The sequence below is a fragment of the Lepidochelys kempii genome, chromosome 7 (genome assembly GCF_965140285.1).
Source record: "Lepidochelys kempii isolate rLepKem1 chromosome 7, rLepKem1.hap1, whole genome shotgun sequence".
NCBI classification, from domain to species: domain Eukaryota; kingdom Metazoa; phylum Chordata; order Testudines; family Cheloniidae; genus Lepidochelys; species Lepidochelys kempii.
The window spans coordinates 12,443,339-12,456,629 of record NC_136386.1 but is presented as its reverse complement, the minus strand read 5'-3'; positions in this window follow the sequence as shown (position 1 = coordinate 12,456,629).

The window sequence follows — 13,291 nt, the reverse complement described above, 5'->3', positions numbered from 1 at the left end:
TTCCAATGTCAAGACAAGGAAAATATAAGAATTACCTGACAGTTAGGGCACATATAGCACATAAACTGTTAGGTACAGAAAAAGGAACCCAAAGCTCAAAGAATGAAGTCAAGAAATAGTGCAAAATTGATGAGAAAAGCAAAGGCAGAGAATGAAAGGAAGTTTGCAAAAGATGTAGAGATAAATAATAAAACATGTTTCAAGTACATAAGGGGAAAGCAAAGCCTCCAGGAGACAGCAAGGGTAATTTATTGACAGAAGAAGCAGCCCTTAATAAATAATTAAAGGAATTATTTGCTTCATTGTTCACAGGGGACAATGAGGGACAGGTGCCAGCATCTGATACATGTCTCTACGGATGTTGAAGAAAGTATATGATCGAGGAGTCCTGATAGCTGAAGGGATGTGGCGGCCGGCGGGGGGAGGGAAGGGGAGAAGAGAGAATCACAACCAGGAAGAATCTCTTGCAACACTTGTGCAAAAGTGGAAAAAAAGGATCTGGAAGGAAAGAGGGAATAGGAGATGAATGCAAAACCTCTCAAGTTTTTTATGGTTACTGGGTGTTAGTTAACATGAGCTAAAAGCCTAGTGAAGACAAAGGCAGTTTGTAGTTTTAACACAACTCAGTAGGTTGACGTAAACCCTAGGCTGTCCCTTACACTATGTTTACACTGCGTACCTTATAGCATTAGATAATATGAGTTAAAATACACCTCCCCCCCCCCCAGTGAAGATGCAATTGCAGGAGGGGAACTGAGGCATCAACTCTACCAATTACATGTTAAAAGTAAAGTCTACAGTGCCCTGGTTGTGCTGGAGGTCTGGAAAGTATGAGTTAGCAGGTATGGTGAACACCTTCTAACAACATACTTTTTTAAAATCCTAGTTTAGACAAAGCCTTAGAAAGATACTTCCTAGGGACTAATGCATTGCTCTGAGGATCAGTGAGAAGATTAATTGTATTTGCAGTGTAAATCTGTAAGCATCATTAGCTTTGAAGGAGGAACATGCAGGAGGACACAATTTGTCAGATGAAGTGTCTTAGGTCCCTATTCAGGGAGGTACTTGAACATATGCCCAACCTAAAGCATGTAAGTATTCCAGGTGCAAACAATGGGACTACTCATATGCTTAAAATTAAGCATGTGCTCAAGTACCTTCCTAAATAAGGGGCTTATTCTCTGCATTGGAGTCTAGAGATGCACAGTGAGAAGAGTGTGAAAAGAAAATAAAGGAAAGGGCGAGGGTTCTTTCCCTGCACAAAGATACTGGATTCCATCTGTGCTGTTCAACCGTGCGTCCTTTTTCAATTCCCTTCTCTTGAAATCCTTTTGCATCACTGCAGTTATACCTGATGGATATAATTATGATGTTAGATCTGGCAGTCAAGCTCAGATCTGCTAACTCATTAATAGAGCGGATGTATAATATTGTATCTGCCTATCAATATCTGTGTTTGTCTGTCTATACACACACAGAGAATACATAAGATGGAAGGTGGATTAAATAAATAGCTTTCACTACTCTCGGGTGGCAGAGCAAAGCACTCATCTGAGTCAAGCATGCATGATCATCTTCAACAAGAAAATAAATTGATTCCAACCTCTTCACGTCATCTCTTATATTTTATGCTATGTCCATCTGACTCTGTTTATAACAGTGAAAGTGTTCACAACTTTAGGCCCATACAACAGTGTTACATGGGACCTTGTAGCTCACAAACAACTAGAACTGCATGCTTAATTTCTCTTCTGTCTCCCATGAATCTGACTTCAGCAGGTTTAACTCTCTACTTCTCCCACTACGTAAGCTGTGCTTTATCTGAGCCTCCCGACTCATCCGTCCAGCCCATGCGGAGGAGGTGGCTGAGAGTCTGTGGAGCATTAAAGGGAGGGACAGGTATCACAACCTGAGAACGGAAGGTTGGGAGCCAAAAATCATCTAGGGGGAGCTGTAGCTACATAGAAGTGGGAGGAGAGTCACAGGTGATGAGAAAGCTGTCAGAATTTGTTAGATTGAAAGTTCTTTGGGGCAGTGGCCATCTTTTTGTATGTATGTGTCTGGGGCACCTGGCTGCTGCTGTAATACAAATAAGAATCATATCAGAGATCCTCCACATCTTACCATAGGACCCTGCAAAATCTAGGACGACCCTGAACATTCAGACGGCATCCTAGTTAGTCACAAAGCTATTGGGTAAGGGTAGTGCCTAGAGGCTCTGAGCAAGATCACAGCTCCTTTATGCTAGTTAATGTACATACTCATAGTGAGAGGCAGTCAGTCCCTGCCCCCAAAGACTTTACCAGTTATAGGCAAGACTGGCAAAGCGTGGGAGAGCAGAAAGATTAATATTCCAATTTTACAGATGGGGAGCTGAGGCACAAAGTGAGTGACTTGCCCAGGGTCAGACAGGGAATCAGCGACATAGATGGAAACTGGGGGTTGGGCTACACTGAAAACTGACATCCACATAGTTACATTGCTCAGGGGTGTGAAAAATTTCCACCCCTGAGAGATGTAGTTACGTGGACCTCGCCCCAGGTATAGACAATGCTAAATTCTTCTGTCAACCTAGCTATCACCTCTTGGGGAAGTAGATTACCCACACCGATGGAAGGACCCCTCCCATCACTGTAGGAAGTGTCTACATTGAAGCACTGCAGCTGTGCGACTGTAGGGTTTTTCAAGTGTAGACCATAGCCTGAATGCAGATCTTCTGAGTCCTAGACCAGTGATTTAAACACAAGACCATCCTCCCTCTTTAATCCTTGTCTGGTTTGTACTTTCACTAGCAGATGCTGAAAGTGATAAGACCAGACTTCAAAGAAAGACAGTACTGCTTTTTTAAGGGTCTAAGAGTTTTAGCTATAATACACACACAGAAAGCAGTGCGTTAGAATGGGGGATGTGCTAATGGATATATTTGCTATACTGAATTTCTATACTATAATGCTTAATTTCTCCCCCTGTTCTCTCAGGCATGATCCAATTCTGACTGTAGCATGTAACTCTGTAAAGCTTCTTGGGGACACAGTTTGTTCAAAGACACAATACTGTAAAGATAAATGTGATTTTGCTGCATAGCACTGCATTGCATTTATTGTGAGGCAGGAAACAGAAGGGCTCCTTCTTGTCCCTTTCCTCTCTTTTGTCTCTTCCTTCCTGCCCTCCTTCCCACCAACCATACCGCTGGAGAACAAAGCTGTTCTAAAATGAAGCAACCCTCAAAAAAAAAAAAAATATTGTTAGCAAAACCAACACTTTCAACAATTCCTCATCCAGAACACAACATCTCACTTTTGTTTTTTGTTAACCAAATATCTAGCTTGCAAAGTGTCCAGTTGTCATTCTGATGATGAAAAATGTGAGTTAGAAAAAGCTACACTTTTTTAAAGCAGCGACCTGTGGGCCAGAGAAAATAGCAAACTTATACAGTGAAAGGTATAATTCACCGCTCTGATATTGCAGGCTTTGCTTTAAAAAAAAATATCAGAGCTAGACTAGGACTTTTTTTTTGTTAGAATTTTTTTAGCTCCACTCCGTCAATCAACAGCTCAGCGACTCCAGTGATGAGCACAGAATAAAAAAATCTAGCTAGCTAGATGAGATAGATGATAGATAGAAGGGCTGGCATCACTGCACTGTGTTATACAAGGATTATGACTGCACTCTGCAGAGTTCTTCAGGCAATTAATGGAAAAATTGTACCTATGGGATGGCTGATTAACAGGGATTTATGTTATAAGAAAAGCATCATTAATGCAGAAAACATGTACATCTATTGCCATGTGTTTCAGTGGTAACTTATTTCGACTAGGTTCCGGATTTAACTTCTAGTAGGGCAAATATGTCCTTTGTAAATTAAAAGCAAATGTCCACACAAGGAATGCAACACTTTAAACTTGAACTTTACAAAACAGTTGATTAAAAAGAAAGAATTGCACTTATGCAAATGTTTTGATCTGAATTTCTGGAGCCTGATCCATGGTATAAACCAGATTCTCTTCAGATTTAGCTCCACTAGTAGGTAGTACTAATAATGAAGAGTTCCTTCCTAACACATACTCACAGTACCCAGTTTCAACATCAGTCTTAGAAAAGAATTCTCTGAAGTAAAATCAAGACATGACACAAGGAGCTGGGAACCGGAACAACCTAGATTAAGACTTTCCTCCGTTCTCTTCGTAGCTCTCACAGTCCTAGAGCCATCAGTGGATTTACAGCGGCATAAACTGGTGTAACCCATTAGAGAATCAAGACCTTAGTCTAGAATCCTTCTTCAGCTTCAGAACTCCCCTCCATGCCAGTGTTCCATGGCTCCTGGAACAGCCTCTTAGGATATGTCTACACTTCAATTAAACACCTACACTTGGCCTACGTCAGCTGACTTGGGCTTGCACAGCTCGGCCTACAGAGCTGTTGAACTGCAATGTAACCATTCAGGCCTGGGCTCTGGGAGACTCTTCCACGTGGGGTTCCAGAGCCCAGGCTCCTGCCCGAGTCCAAACATCTACACTGCAATCGAAGGAGCTGACTTTCTAATGTGCCGGGGGGGGGGGGTCAATCCCTGCTCTACCCCAGGCCACACCCCCACTCCACCCCTTCCCCCCAGGGCTCCATCCCCATCCTGCCGCTTCCCGTCCCCGCTCCACCCCCGCCCCTGAGCACACCCTGCCCTTGCTCCTCCCGCTCTGCTCCCCAGCACCTCCTGCATACCCCTGAACAGCTGATCACGGACGGGCGGGAGGCACTGCGGGAGGAGGGGGAGGTGCTGACCAGGGGAGGCTACTGGTGGGTGCTCACCATTTTTTCCCGTGGGTGCTCCAGCCCTGGAGCACCCACAGAAACAGTACCTTTGACTGCAATTAAGCAACCCCATAGCCCAAGCTCTGCCAGTCCAAGTCAGCTGACACAGGCCAGCCATGGATGTTTAATTGAAGTGTCGATATACCCTGAGGGGCCAGATGCACCCAGGGTAAATTAGAGCAGCAACAACTCAGTACAAATCATCCCAAAGCTCCAGAGCAACAAAGGTAGTTTAAAGCCACTTTTGCCCCATCTGCTTAACCAGATCTTGCACCAGACAAGATTCTCTGAGGGAGAATCTAGGCCACAGAAAACAGCAGGAGGTTTTTGGTTTCCCCTACCTCCTAAGATGATACTTGTCACGGTTCCTCCCCCACTCTGAACTCTAGGGTACAGATGTGGGGACCTGCATGAAAAACCTCCTAAGCTTATCTTTACCAGCTTAGGTCAAAACTTCCCCAAGGTACAAAATATTACACCTTGGACTGGCCGCTACCACCACCAAACTAATACTGGTTACTGGGGAAGAGCTGTTTGGACGCGTCCTTCCCCCCAAAATACTTCCCAAAACCTTGCACCCCACTTCCTGGACAAGGTTTGGTAAAAAGCCTCACCAATTTGCCTAGGTGACTACAGACCCAGACCCTTGGATCTTAAGAACAATGAACAATCCTCCCAACACTTGCACCCCCCCTTTCCTGGGAAATGTTGGATAAAAAGCCTCACCAATTTGCATAGGTGACCACAGACCCAAACCCTTGGATCTGAGAACAATGAAAAAGCATTCAGTGTTTTACAAGAAGACTTTTAATAGAAAATAGAAGTAAATAGAAATAAAGAAATCCCCCCTGTAAAATCAGGATGGTAGATATCTTACAGGGTAATTAGATTCAAAAACATAGAGAACCCCTCTAGGCAAAACCTTAAGTTACAAAAAAGATACACAGACAGAAATAGTTATTCTATTCAGCACAATTCTTTTCTCAGCCATTTAAAGACATCATAATCTAACACATACCTAGCTAGATTACTTACTAAAAGTTCTAAGACTCCATTCCTGTTCTGTCCCCGGCCAAGACGACTAGACAGACACAGACCCTTTGTTTCTCTCCCTCCTCCCAGCTTTTGAAAGTATCTTGTCTCCTCATTGGTCATTTTGGTCAGGTGCCAGCGAGGTTACCTTTAGCTTCTTAACCCTTTACAGGTGAGAGGAGCTTTCCCCTGGCCAGGAGGGACTTCAAAGGGGTTTACCCTTCCCTTTATATTTATGACACGCCCCCCAAATCTCAGCTAGGGTGAAACACTGGCTGGGATTTCTTCCTGGAGCTCTAGGAAAACAGAGTTAATAAGACACATGCATCTCTAAATATACTACCAAGTACATAAAGACTAACAATATTTTCCACATCTCAAGGACGATTTTAACCAGTTGATTCTGGGAAACTTTCACGGGAGAGTGCATCAGCCACTTTGTTAGAAGCTCCTGAGATGTGTTGGATGTCGAAATCAAAATCTTGGAGAGCTAAACTCCACCGAAGAAGTTTTTTGTTAGTTTCTTTGACGGTGTGAAGCCACTTTAGTGCAGCATGGTCGGTTTGCAGGTGGAAACGCCGTCCCCAAACATATGGGCGTAGCTTTTCCAGAGTGTAGACAATGGCATAACATTCTTTTTCAGTGACTGACCAGTTGCTTTCCCTCTCAGACAGTTTTTTGCTGAGAAACACTACAGGGTGGAATTCTTGATCAGGTCCTTTCTGCATTAAAACTGCTCCCACACCACGCTCGGATGCATCTGTGGTTACTAGGAATGGTTTGTCAAAGTCTGGGGCCCTTAGTACAGGGTCAGACATGAGTGTCGCTTTAAGCTTGTTAAAGGCCTTCTGACACTTTCCGGTCCACTGAACAGCATTTGGCTGTTTCTTTTTGGTTAGGTCTGTCAGTGGGGCAGCGATTTGGCTGTAGTGCGGTACAAATCGTCTGTAAGAACCGGCCAAGCCTAAGAAGGATTGAACCTGTTTCTTTGACTTTGGGACAGGCCACTTTTGGATAGCATCCACTTTGGCCTGTAGGGGGCTGATAGTTCCTTGACCCACCTGGTGTCCAAGGTAAGTCACTCTGTTTAGGCCTATTTGACACTTCTTAGCCTTAACAGTTAGTCCTGCCTCCCTTATGCGCTCAAGGACTTTTTGTAGATGTTCCAGGTGGTCTGCCCAGGAATCCGAAAATATGGCCACATCGTCAAGGTAGGCGACTGCATATTCTCCTAATCCCGCTAGGAGACCATCTACAAGTCTTTGGAAAGTGGCGGGTGCATTTCGCAGCCCGAAAGGGAGTACATTAAATTCATACAGCCCGAGATGTGTGATGAAGGCTGACCTTTCCTTGGCAGATTCATCTAGCGGTACCTGCCAGTACCCCTTGGTTAAGTCCAAGGTAGAGATGAACTGGGCCCGTCCCAGTTTCTCTAATAGTTCATCAGTGCGTGGCATTGGATAGTTGTCTGGGCGAGTTACAGCATTTAGCTTACGGTAGTCCACGCAAAAACGTATTTCCCCATCTGGTTTGGGAACTAGAACCACTGGAGATGCCCATGCACTTTCAGAGGGGCGGATTACACCCATCTGTAACATATCCTGGATCTCCCGTTCTATAGCAGTTTTAGCTTGAGGAGACACCCGGTAAGGGTGGACCCTAATTGGGTGAGCATTACCTGTGTCAATGGAGTGGTATGCCCGTTCAGTCAGTCCTGGGGTGGCTGAGAACGTTGGCGCGTAGCTAGTGCACAGCTCCTGGATCTGCTGTCGCTGCATACGCCCAAGGGTCATGGAGAGGTTCACCTCTTCCACACCACCAGCACATTTCCCTTCGTAATAGACACCTTCAGGCCACTCAGCGTCGTCTCCTCCCTGGGCTGTAAACTGACAAACCTTTAATTCTCTGGAATAAAAGGGCTTTAGAGAATTAATATGATACACCTTAGGCTTTCGGTTGGAGGTGGGGAATGCTATGAGATAATTAACAGCTCCCAGGCGCTCCTGGACCATGAATGGCCCTTCCCACGATGCTTCCATTTTATGGGCCTGGAGCGCCTTTAAGACCATGACCTGGTCTCCTACTTTGAAGGAACGCTCTCTGGCATGTTTATCATACCAGGCTTTTTGCTCTTTTTGAGCATCCTGTAAGTTTTCTCTAGCAAGGGCTAAAGAGGTTCGGAGGGTGTTTTGTAGGTTGGTTACAAAGTCCAGAATGTTAGTTCCTGGAGAAGGTGTAAATCCCTCCCATTGCTGCTTCACCAACTGCAATGTCACCTTAACCTCACGGCCATATACAAGTTCAAATGGGGAAAACCCTAAACTGGGATGTGGTACAGCTCTGTAGGCAAAGAGCAACTGCTGCAATACTAGGTCCCAATCATTGGAGTGCTCATTTACGAATTTACGTATCATGGCCCCCAAAGTTCCATTAAACTTCTCCACCATGCCATTTATTTGATGGTGGTAAGGAGTGGCAACCAAGTGATTTACCCCATGAGCTTCCCAAAGGTTTTTCATAGTTCCTGCCAGGAAATTAGTCCCTGCATCTGTGAGGATGTCGGAGGGCCAACCTACCCTGGCAAAAATGTCTGCTAGTGCCTGGCACACACTTTTAGCCCTGGTGTTGCTTAGAGCTACTGCTTCCGGCCATCGGGTGGCAAAATCCATGAAAGTCAGTATGTACTGCTTTCCTCTGGGTGTCTTTTTCGGAAAAGGACCCAGAATATCCACAGCTACTCGCTGAAATGGAACTTCAATGATGGGGAGTGGCTGGAGAGGAGCTTTGACCTGGTCTTGGGGTTTTCCCACTCTTTGGCACACCTCACAAGACTGGACATAGGTAGAAACATCCTTGCCCATTCCCTCCCAGTGGAATGACCCCCCCAAACGGTCTTTGGTCCTGTTCACCCCAGCATGGCCACTAGGGTGATCATGGGCTAAGCTCAAGAGCTTGGCCCGGTATTTAGTTGGAACTACCAACTGTCTCTGAGGATGCCAGTCTTCCTGGTGTCCCCCAGAAAGAGTTTCCTTGTATAAAAGTCCTCTTTCTACAACAAACCTGGATCGATTAGAAGAGCTGAGAGGCGGTGGGTTGCTCCGTGCCGCCGTCCACGCTCTCTGGAGGCTTTCATCTGCTTCCTGTTCGGTCTGGAACTGTTCCCTTGATGCTGGAGACATCAGTTCCTCATTGGATTGGGGACATAGGCTTGGTCCCTCTGGAAGCGATATAGGGGATGGAGCTGTTTCTGTTGACTGTGAACCGCTCTCCGCTGGTGCACTATGTTGGGATTCAGGCTCCGGCTGAGCCTCTTGTGTAGGGTTATCGGCTGCTGCCAGTTCAGGTTCGGTGGGGCCCTCTGGTGTTGAGGTTGCAAGTACTGGATTCAGTGCTGGCACGGGGTCTGGTGTTGGTTGTTTGGCTGGTTCCGGTTCTGGGACTGGTTCCGTCTGGGTCTCCGGGACTGGATCCACTACTGCTGTTGCAGACATTGGCCTGGGGTCCGGGTCCATCACCTCTGACCGGGCCCTGATAGAAGTTTCCGGAACAGAGCTAGGCCTCACGGCTTGTTTAGCCTGGCTGCGGGTGACCGTTCCCACCCTCTTGGCCTGCTTCACGTGATTGGCCAAGTCTTCCCCCAACAGCATGGGGATGGGATAATCATCATAGACTGCAAAAGTCCACATTCCTGACCAGCCCTTGTACTGGACAGGCAACTTGGCTGTAGGCAAATTGAAAGAGTTGGATTTGAAGGGTTGAATCGTCACTTGGATCTCTGGGTTGATTAAATTGGGGTCCACTAAGGAAGCATGGATAGCTGACACTTGTGCTCCGGTGTCCCTCCACGCGGTGACCTTCTTCCCGCCCACACTCACAGTTTCCCTCCGCTCCAAGGGTATCTGGGAGGTATCTGGGCCTGTGGACCTCTGGTGTGATTCCGGTGCAATGAACTGTAATCTGTTGGGGTTCTTGGGGCAGTTGGCCTTTACATGCCCCAGCTCGTTACATTTAAAACATCGTCCAGCTGACGGGTCACCGGAGCGAGGTGGGTTGCTGGAGAACGGGGTGGTGGGACGATAAGGGGTCTGGAGGGTTCTTTGGGAGGTAGGTGGGGCTTTGGGCGGCCCCCGGTAATAGGGTGTGGTCTGGGGTGGTCCCTTCTGGTCCCCGCTCCAACTGCGACCAGTTTTCTTCTTCTCTGCCACCTCCACCCATCTGGCTCCAATCTCTCCTGCCTCGATTACAGTTTTGGGTTTCCCATCTAGGATGTATCTTTCTATTTCCTCAGGAACACCCTCTAAGAATTGTTCCATTTGCATTAGGAAGGGCAAATTTACTGGAGATTCAACACTTGCTCCTGATATCCAGGCATCCCAATGTTTCACAATGTGGTAGGCATGTCGGGTAAATGACATGTCTGGTTTCCAACTTAGGGCTCGGAACCTCCGACGAGACTGCTCGGGTGTTATCCCCATTCTGACTCTCGCCTTGGATTTAAACAGCTCATACTTGTTCATATGTTCTTTAGGCATTTCAGCTGCCACCTCAGCTAAGGGTCCACTGAGCTGCGGCCTCAGCTCTACCATGTATTGGTCAGTAGAGATGTTGTACCCAAGGCAGGCCCTTTCGAAGTTTTCTAAGAAGGCCTCAGTATCCTCACCTGCCTTGTAGGTGGGGAACTTTCTGGGATGGGAAGTGGTACCTGGAGAAGGATTGCTAGGGTTTGTTGGTATATTCTGCTGGGCCTTTATCCTCTCCATCTCCTCCACATGCTTCCTTGCCTCCATTTCCCTCTTGTGGGCAGCCTCCTGTACCTCGTTCTCCAGCCGCATGAGTTCTATCTGTCTTTCATGTTCCCTTTGTTTTTCCTCAGCCTGAAATTTGGCTAATTCCAGCTGTAGTCGAGCCGAGGATTTGGCCATTCTAACCTCTCTGTTTTTAACTAACTTTACACCCGAGGTTTAGAAATAAACAAACAAAACTTGGCTGTAAAATTTTGCTGTGCTGGAATAGAATACCTATTCTCTGATAGTGATTGTCAGCCTACAGAAAAAGACAATTCCCTTGTCTCTGCTCTGGGCCCAAATTAAAGCAAAAAACCTCCAACTACTTGGAAACCTGCTTACCCAGCCCAAAGAAAAAAAAAATTTCTTTTCAAACCTGTGCTCCTTGTAAAACAAAAAAAAAATCAAAATCCTAAAAAAAACCCTGCCACTTTGTCTCCAGGCAAATGGGTAGAGCACACACCCCCTATTTACTTTTAGGAAGAAAAGAAAAAAAAAAAAACCTCTGGGTTGGAAGGGTATTAATTACCCTGCCTCCAGGCAAAGAAAACCTGCAATTCACAAGATAATCCCTTTTGTCACTGCTTGGCCACAAAGCAGAGAGAAACCAAGCTGCTTTCAGTTTCAAAGCTGCCTTCTGGACTTCCTAAAAATTCCTTTTTAAAATCTGTATTTCTAGTTCAAAAAATCTCAACTGGATCTCAAAATGATTTCAGGTTAATCCCACCACTGTGCCACCATGTCACGGTTCCTCCCCCACTCTGAACTCTAGGGTACAGATGTGGGGACCTGCATGAAAAACCTCCTAAGCTTATCTTTACCAGCTTAGGTCAAAACTTCCCCAAGGTACAAAATATTACACCTTGGACTGGCCGCTACCACCACCAAACTAATACTGGTTACTGGGGAAGAGCTGTTTGGACGCGTCCTTCCCCCCAAAATACTTCCCAAAACCTTGCACCCCACTTCCTGGACAAGGTTTGGTAAAAAGCCTCACCAATTTGCCTAGGTGACTACAGACCCAGACCCTTGGATCTTAAGAACAATGAACAATCCTCCCAACACTTGCACCCCCCCTTTCCTGGGAAATGTTGGATAAAAAGCCTCACCAATTTGCATAGGTGACCACAGACCCAAACCCTTGGATCTGAGAACAATGAAAAAGCATTCAGTGTTTTACAAGAAGACTTTTAATAGAAAATAGAAGTAAATAGAAATAAAGAAATCCCCCCTGTAAAATCAGGATGGTAGATATCTTACAGGGTAATTAGATTCAAAAACATAGAGAACCCCTCTAGGCAAAACCTTAAGTTACAAAAAAGATACACAGACAGAAATAGTTATTCTATTCAGCACAATTCTTTTCTCAGCCATTTAAAGACATCATAATCTAACACATACCTAGCTAGATTACTTACTAAAAGTTCTAAGACTTCATTCCTGTTCTGTCCCCGGCCAAGATGACTACAGACAGACACAGACCCTTTGTTTCTCTCCCTCCTCCCAGCTTTTGAAAGTATCTTGTCTCCTCATTGGTCATTTTGGTCAGGTGCCAGCGAGGTTACCTTTAGCTTCTTAACCCTTTACAGGTGAGAGGAGCTTTCCCCTGGCCAGGAGGGACTTCAAAGGGATTTACCCTTCCCTTTATATTTATGACAATACTGTTACCAAACTTATTATTTGGAGTACAGATTGAATAGTGAATTCACTAGCAAGTATATACAATAAATAGGCGTCTAAATCTAAAAAAATACATCTTTTCAAATGATTTTTTATCATGTAGAACCTCAGCTGATGTAAATCAGTGTAGCTCCATGTCACTCACTGAAGCCAATCTGATTGGGATCTGGCCCCTATGTATTTAAAATGAATACTGCCAGAGTTCTAACGAAACAATCTTATTGGAATCTAATGAGATGAGAATAATATTTCAATTACACATTTTACTGATACGAAAAGAGGACTCTGAGCTTCCATGGTAGTGCTTTTTCAGTTCCTGGTATTGAGATGTGGATCAGTTAAATCACTACTGCACAGAAATGGTTGATGTCTGTGGGAGTTTTGCCTGAATAAAGAGTTCAGAACTGGGCCCTCTAGCAGCGGAAATGTTTCATTATTCAAGATAGTTACGTGGAGTATGAAGAATCCTTCAGTTCAAAGACTGTGGATGCATTTCACACAGAAATGTAATTGAAACATATTTTACTGGGTGAAATGCATCACCATACACTGAAATAAATAAATTGCATAGTAAATAGAGTTCATATTGAAATTGGCAAATGACTCACCAGTTAAAACATGGCATATGGAACCAGATATATTACTTTTCAGAACTCAGTGTTCTGAACAGTGCATCACTATCCTTGTGAGTCTCCTAAATACAAGGATGGATCATGTAGTTTTTGCACAACCAAAACTTTTGAAATAAGTAGAAGTTTTACTTATTTAAGGCCATCAGTTCTGATTTCTGAAGACCATTTTTATGTGAGTCTTGCATAAGCACAGTCAGAAAGAAAGAAAGAAAGAAAGAAAGAAAGAAAGAAAGAAAGAAAGAAAGAAAGAAAGAAAGAAAGAAAGAAAGAAAGAAAGAAAGAAAGAAAGAAAAGTGAATTTTTGAACATGCATTGAATTTCCTTGGTGATAATTTCTGACAGTTTTTATGTGCTGTC